The 6,406-nt window shown below is 39.0% G+C and overlaps 1 pseudogene; it reads right to left on the bottom strand.

The window, feature by feature from the left end:
• Nucleotides 1-2,643: 2,643 nt before the first annotated feature.
• Nucleotides 2,644-4,061, bottom strand: LOC102837077 (annotated as a pseudogene).
• Nucleotides 4,062-6,406: the final 2,345 nt, after the last annotated feature.

Raw genomic sequence — 6,406 nt, 5'->3', positions numbered from 1 at the left:
GTGGGGGTGGCCACACACTCAGGGTCTCCCTCTAGTCACCAGAAAGGAGGTGGGCAAACAGTGGGTGAGCTAATGACCAGATACCCCCCTCCCCCCCCCAAAAAAAAAACAGAAAGAAAGAAAACAAAAAGAAAAACAGAACAAAGCAAAACTGGCAAAGTATATTGTCCACCTTTGTCCCAAAGTTCCTGCGGCATTTTTCCATGGTGTTTCTGCTCCCCCTGTTTGGTCTTGCCATTTGGTCTTGCCTCCGGGTCTCTGAGCCCAGCCCGGCAGATTCAAAATTGTACAAGCTATAAGCCTTCAAACTTTAAACATATTCCTATCTCTGTGGTTCCAAGTTTTGGAGCTCTGTCCTGGATATGCTGTGCCTGCTATTCTGTGTTATTCTGATGGCGAACTTCACTGCACCTCCAGCCTAACCGCCATCAAGTCCTGCCTTCCTGGTCTTTTTAATGATTGTGAATTTTGTTCCATTTTTTTCTCCCCCTATCTCCAGGACCTCCTAATGTGGTCTTTTTCAGAACAGTTGGTAGTGATAGCTGGGCATCATCTAGTTTTTCAGGTCTCAGTGTTGTAGAAACTGATGTTCATGTGGTTCACGAGTCCATTTGACTAATTGTTTCCATGCATCTTTGATTTTCTTTACATCTCTTTTCTCTGGAAATGGAGAGACCAATAGTTGCACTTTAGATGGATGCTCATTAGCTTTTAGGACTCCAGTTGCTACTAAGCAAAGTAGGATGTAGAACATTGTGTTTGTGGACTGTTATACCAGTTGAACTTGGTGTCCCTCAAGACCATGATCCTGCGCTCCCATGCTCAGTGACTTACTCCCTCGAGGTGTTTGGTTATGTCTAAGAAGCTTTCATAACTCAAATGTCATCTTTTTAATGAGGTCCATGTTGATCATCCTACTTAAAATTGACATCCCCTAACTCAGCACACTCTTTTCTTGCTCAATATGTTTCCATAATACTTAAAATCTTCCTAAATACTATACAGTTTACTTATTATTTGCCCATTCCTTCTTCCCTATAATATAAGCTCCATAACAACTTTTCTGTTTTATTTACTGATTCATCCCCAATGGCTAGAACAAGGCCTGGAAGTGCTTAATAAATACATGCTGAAAGAATGAACGAACTCTTCATCATTTTCATAGGTTTTCTGACCGTTGTAGCAAGAATGTAGAAAAATGGCTCTGTATATTATGGCCCTGGTATGGAGTAGAAGGGATTCTGCTTTATCAGAGTTATTAGTACAGTTCGTTTTAGATAGAATGACTTCTCTAATGATCTTTGAATTAACATATGAAATAAAGGTCTTGAATATTTTGTTTCAACTTGTATATTCTTAGATGGTTTTTCTATCCTCTTTTTCCCCCCTTTACTTTTCATTTTGGAAAATTTCAAATATATGAGTACTAGCGTGGAGAAATGAGGAACTCTGGTAGCGTAGTGGTTACGAATCACACTGAGAACTGCAAGGTCAGCAGTTCAAAACTACCAGCAGCTCCATGGGAGAAAGAGGAGGCTTTCTGCTCCTGTAAAGATTTACAGCTTTGGAAATCTTGTTCAGGGTTGCTAAGGGTTGGAACCAACTCGACAGCACTTTACAACAACAACAAAAGGGGAGAAATATTACTGTTAATTCTATGTACTCCATCATCTAGCATCAACAATTATCAACAAATTGCTAGTCTTATTTTAGTGATACTCTTTCTTGCTATCCTCCCCTTCTCAAGATTATTTTGAACAAAAATGTAACAATAAGAAGACAGTACATCATTTCATTCATAAAAGCCTGAGAGGCTTTTCTTTCCAACCACATTTTTACATAAATATTTGAAAACATTCATCTCTCCTCCTTTCTGTATCCTTAGCACAATTTATTATAGATCTTAAGGAACTCTGGTAGCGTAGTGGTTATGAATTCGGCTGCTAACTTCAAGGTCAGCAGTTCAAAACTACCAGCTGCTTCGCAGGAGAAAGATGAGGCTTTTAGCTCCCATAAAGATTTACAGCCTTGAAAACCCTGTACAGGGTCGCTATGAGTTGCAACTGACTCCATGGCACATTACCACCACCACCAATAAACAACCTAGCTAAATATCCACTGGGGGAAAATGTATTTTAAAATATGAAACATAGTCAGATATGCCAGCTACCAGAGAGAACAGTTGTTGTTTTTTTAACGATTAAGTCACTGATTTGCAACTTTTATTAAAATACATTTCAAATATAAAACAAGGCAATTTATGACTTGATCTTGACTCATGTATTTTGGTGGGACAGCAATTGAATTTTTTCATAAAGTGCAAAATTTCAACTAAAATCCAAGCAAAGCATTCAAATATAAGTTTGCGCTTTAAAATTTTTACCTTTTGTGACAACAAATGAGTCCTGGTGTGGCACTGAGGGTTAATGAGCTGGACTGCAAAGTCTATTTGAGCCCCAAGGTTGGTATGGTAGTTCAAGCTCACCTACTGCTGCTTGGAAGCTCTATACAGGGTTGCTGTGAATCAGAACTAACTCAACAGTACTTAACAACAACAAAACAACAATGACATAAAATACTATAGAACATATTTTCCATGTGAAACCATTTTTCAGTCTCTCTTCTGCATGGCACAGGAAGCTTCTATTGGGAATTGGTATACAGTCTCTTCTTGATGACGACAACAGTAGGCAGATGTTGCTTGCTGCCTGTGCAATTCTGCATGTGACAGAACCAGCAAGACACAGTAAGATACATTTTTTCTTTGAACTGTCAGGTCAACTAAAAGGCAATGAAGTTCATGATATAACAGGATATCTTCTCAGGTTAAGTCATAGCCTGTAACATAGACTTTTTCTTCAAGATATAAATTAAGATCCTTCAGGAGAGTGCAGACATCATTATTGGAGTGTCCATCTACTTAAATTACTCTCAACTCTAGCCATTGTTATTTAAACCTGTATGCTGAGCAAATAATCTGAGAAGCTGGGTTTTATGAAGAAAAATGTGACATCAGGATTTGAGGAAGACTCATTACCAGCCTGTGATATGCAGATGATACAACCTTACTTGCTGACAGTGAAGAGGACCTAAAATATTTACTGATGAAAATCAAAGAGCCCAGCTTTCGGTATGAATTACATCTCAATGTAAAGAAAACAAAAATCCTCACCACTGGACCGAAAAACAACATTTTTATCAACGGAGAAAAGATTGAAGTTGTCAAGGACATCATCCTTCTTGAATCAACTATCAACATTCATAGAAGAAGCAATCAAGAAATCAAACGACATATTGCCTTAGGCAAATCTGCTGCACAAGACCTTTTGAAAGTGTTGAAGAGCAAAGATGTCAGCTTGAAGACTAAGGTGTGCCTGACCCAAGTCATGATATTTTCAATAACCTCATATGCATGCAAAAGCTGTATAGTGAATATGGAAGACTGTAGAAGAATTGATGCATTTGAGTATGGTGTTGGAGGAGACTGTTGAAAGTGCCATGGGCTGCCAAAAGAACCAATAGATTCATTTTGGAAGAAGTGCAGCCAGAGTGCTCCATGGAGGCCAAGATGGCCACACTCCATCTCTCATACTTCGGACATATTGTCAGGAGGGACCAGTCACTGGAGAAGAAGATCATGTTTGGTAAGGTGGAGGGCCAGAGAAAAAGAGGAAGACCCTCAGCGAGATGGATTGTCCAAGTGGCAGCATCAATGGGCTCAATCACGGGGTAACAGTAGTGAGGTTGGCCCAGGATTGGACAGTATTTCATTCTGCTGTGCATAAGTTCACTATGAGTTGGTACCGACTCGATGGCACCTAACAACAACAACAACTAACCACTGTTGAATGACTGCTTTTTTCTTCTGCAGTGCTCCCAAATAAATATTCTTTGTTAGCCTGCTTGACTAGATAAGCTGCTATCATATTGAACCCTGTTAAACTTGGACCAGTGTTTGTTTGAAGACCTGGAATCTGAGACTCGCCCTGGCCACTGTTTTTATTCCCTTTACAAAGTCCCAAGGACTTTTCAAGCAGCGTCAACTCTATGGCTGCCGCCATCTTCCATCTGCCTGAGAGATTTTAGATGACACTGAATACCACTGAAATTCTTAACATTGAAGTTTATGATTCATTTAAAAAAAAATTAAATTCCTGGGAAAGCGATCGGGCTGCGAACCTTAAGGCCAGCAGTTCGAAACTACCAGCCACTCTGCGGGAGAAAAATGAGGCGTTCTGCTCCTGTAAAGATTTACAGCCTCGGAAACCCTATACAGGGTAGCTATGGGTCAGAACTGACTCGACGGCACTTAACAACAACAATAACAACATATCAATTTTATTGTTTCCATTGATTGAAGATGATTTTTTCACTTTTGGCAATATAATTTGATGTACTTAAAAAAAAAACCTCTTCCCCTAAATGTTCTTGATTTTCATCACTGTATATAGAGTGAGTCCTGGTTTGGCATTTTAGGATAAGCACTTGGCCACAGTGTTGGTTTGAACCTTCAGGTTGGCCCTTCCAACTCACCAGCCACTCCTCGGAAACCCTATGAGTCAGAATTAACTTGATAGCACTTAACAACAGCAATATAAAAAGTGATTGGATACTTTAAAAGGAAAAACGAAGTTATTTTTAGGGAAGTGAGCAATATCTAATTTTTCCATAATTGGGCTATCCTTACTATTACTACTAAAGTAATGAAGGAAGGAAAAGAAAAAGAAAACCCTACCAAACCCATTGTCATCGAGTTAATTCTGACTCATATAATGACTCTGAGATTCTGAAGCTGTAAATCTTCATGGCAGCAAAAAGCCTCATCCTTCTTCCATGGAGTGAGTGTTGTGTTTGAACTGCCAACCTTGCAGTTAGCAGTCCAGAGCTTATCCTGCAATGCCACTAAGGCTCCTAAAAACATTTCATAATTGAGGGCTCCCATTATGGTAGAATATGAGATGATCAAATCAGTGGTGCATGAGAAGGGTCAAAGTTGTTTGTTTTTTTTTGAGTGTAGGTTTACAGAACAGATCATTCCCAGTCCACAAATTTACATTTCATGTCATTACAATTATTGTGATCCCTTCCTTGTACACATCATTTTACGGTATTTACCTCTATACGCTTTAAATCTTGCACTCCTCTCTGTGTCCTCCACTACTTTGATCTTTCCTGTGTGCACCTCCCTCTTGTTGTATATTGCCTTCCCCATCACCCAAGTTAACATGTGTCTGCTCTCTATCCAGTGAATAATTTCCCCTTCTGCTATTCTTGGTAACTATCATAGAATGTTCCTTTTTGCAAGAAAGTCTTTTCTTAACTATATACAACAATGGTCTCATATTTGTCCTTTTGTTATTGACCAGTTTTTCTCAGCATAATGTCCTCCAGGGTCCTCCATGTTATAAGGTGTTTCACAGAGTCACCATTACCCTTCAACAGTGCATAGTATTTCATTGTGTATACATACCAAAGTTTATGTAATAATTTTTGTCTTTTGATGGGCATATAGGCTGTCTATATCTTTTTGCTGTTGTGAACAGTGATATGGTGAACATCTTGGTACATATATCTGTTTGTGTCATGCTTTCATTTCTTGAAGATATATACCAAGTAGAGGGATTTCTGGGTCATCCCTCTACTTGGTATATATCCTCAAGAAATAGTATTCTATTTCCAACTTTTTGAGAGACCACCATAATTATTTGCCACATTAGTTGCACTATTTTATAGTCTCATCAGCAATGTAAGAGGGTCTCAGTGTCTGCACATCCTTGCCAGTATTTGTTGTTTTGAACGTTATTATCAATGCTGTGGTTAGATATCTTACTGTTGTTTTGATTGACATCTCTCCGGTGTGGTGCTGTAGGATCAGTGCTGACTGAACCACATGCTCAGCAGGTCAAACCCACTAGCTGCTCCTCTCCTCAGAAGTTCTATTCAGGGTCTCCAAAAGTCAGAACTGACTCGATTGCACTTAACAATGGCTGATTATCTTGAGCATATTTTCATATGTTTGTTGGCTACATGAATATCTTCTTTAGTGAAATGTCTATTCTTTTCCTTTGTCCATTTTTATTGGATTATTTGTCGTCTTTTTGAGGTGTTGAAGTATCTTATAAATTTTAGAGAGGAGTCCTGGTATGGCACTATAGTATAAGTACTGGACCAGAAGGTCGAATTGAACTGCAAGGTTGTAAGTACAAACTCACCACCTGCTCCTTTGAAACCCTGTACAGGGTTGCTACGATTCAGAATCCACTCCACAGCACTTAACAACAACAGTTTCTTGTCTGATATGTCAGTATCCCAAATTTTTTCCTGGTCTGTGAATTCTGCCTTTATTCTTTTGACGCAGTCTTTTTCCTTTTTGAAACTTTTTATTGTAAATTTTAAGGATCTCTGA

Source organism: Chrysochloris asiatica, unplaced genomic scaffold (assembly GCF_000296735.1).
Source record: "Chrysochloris asiatica unplaced genomic scaffold, ChrAsi1.0 scaffold00052, whole genome shotgun sequence".
NCBI classification, from domain to species: domain Eukaryota; kingdom Metazoa; phylum Chordata; class Mammalia; order Afrosoricida; family Chrysochloridae; genus Chrysochloris; species Chrysochloris asiatica.
This window is presented reverse-complemented; position numbering and strand designations above follow the sequence as displayed.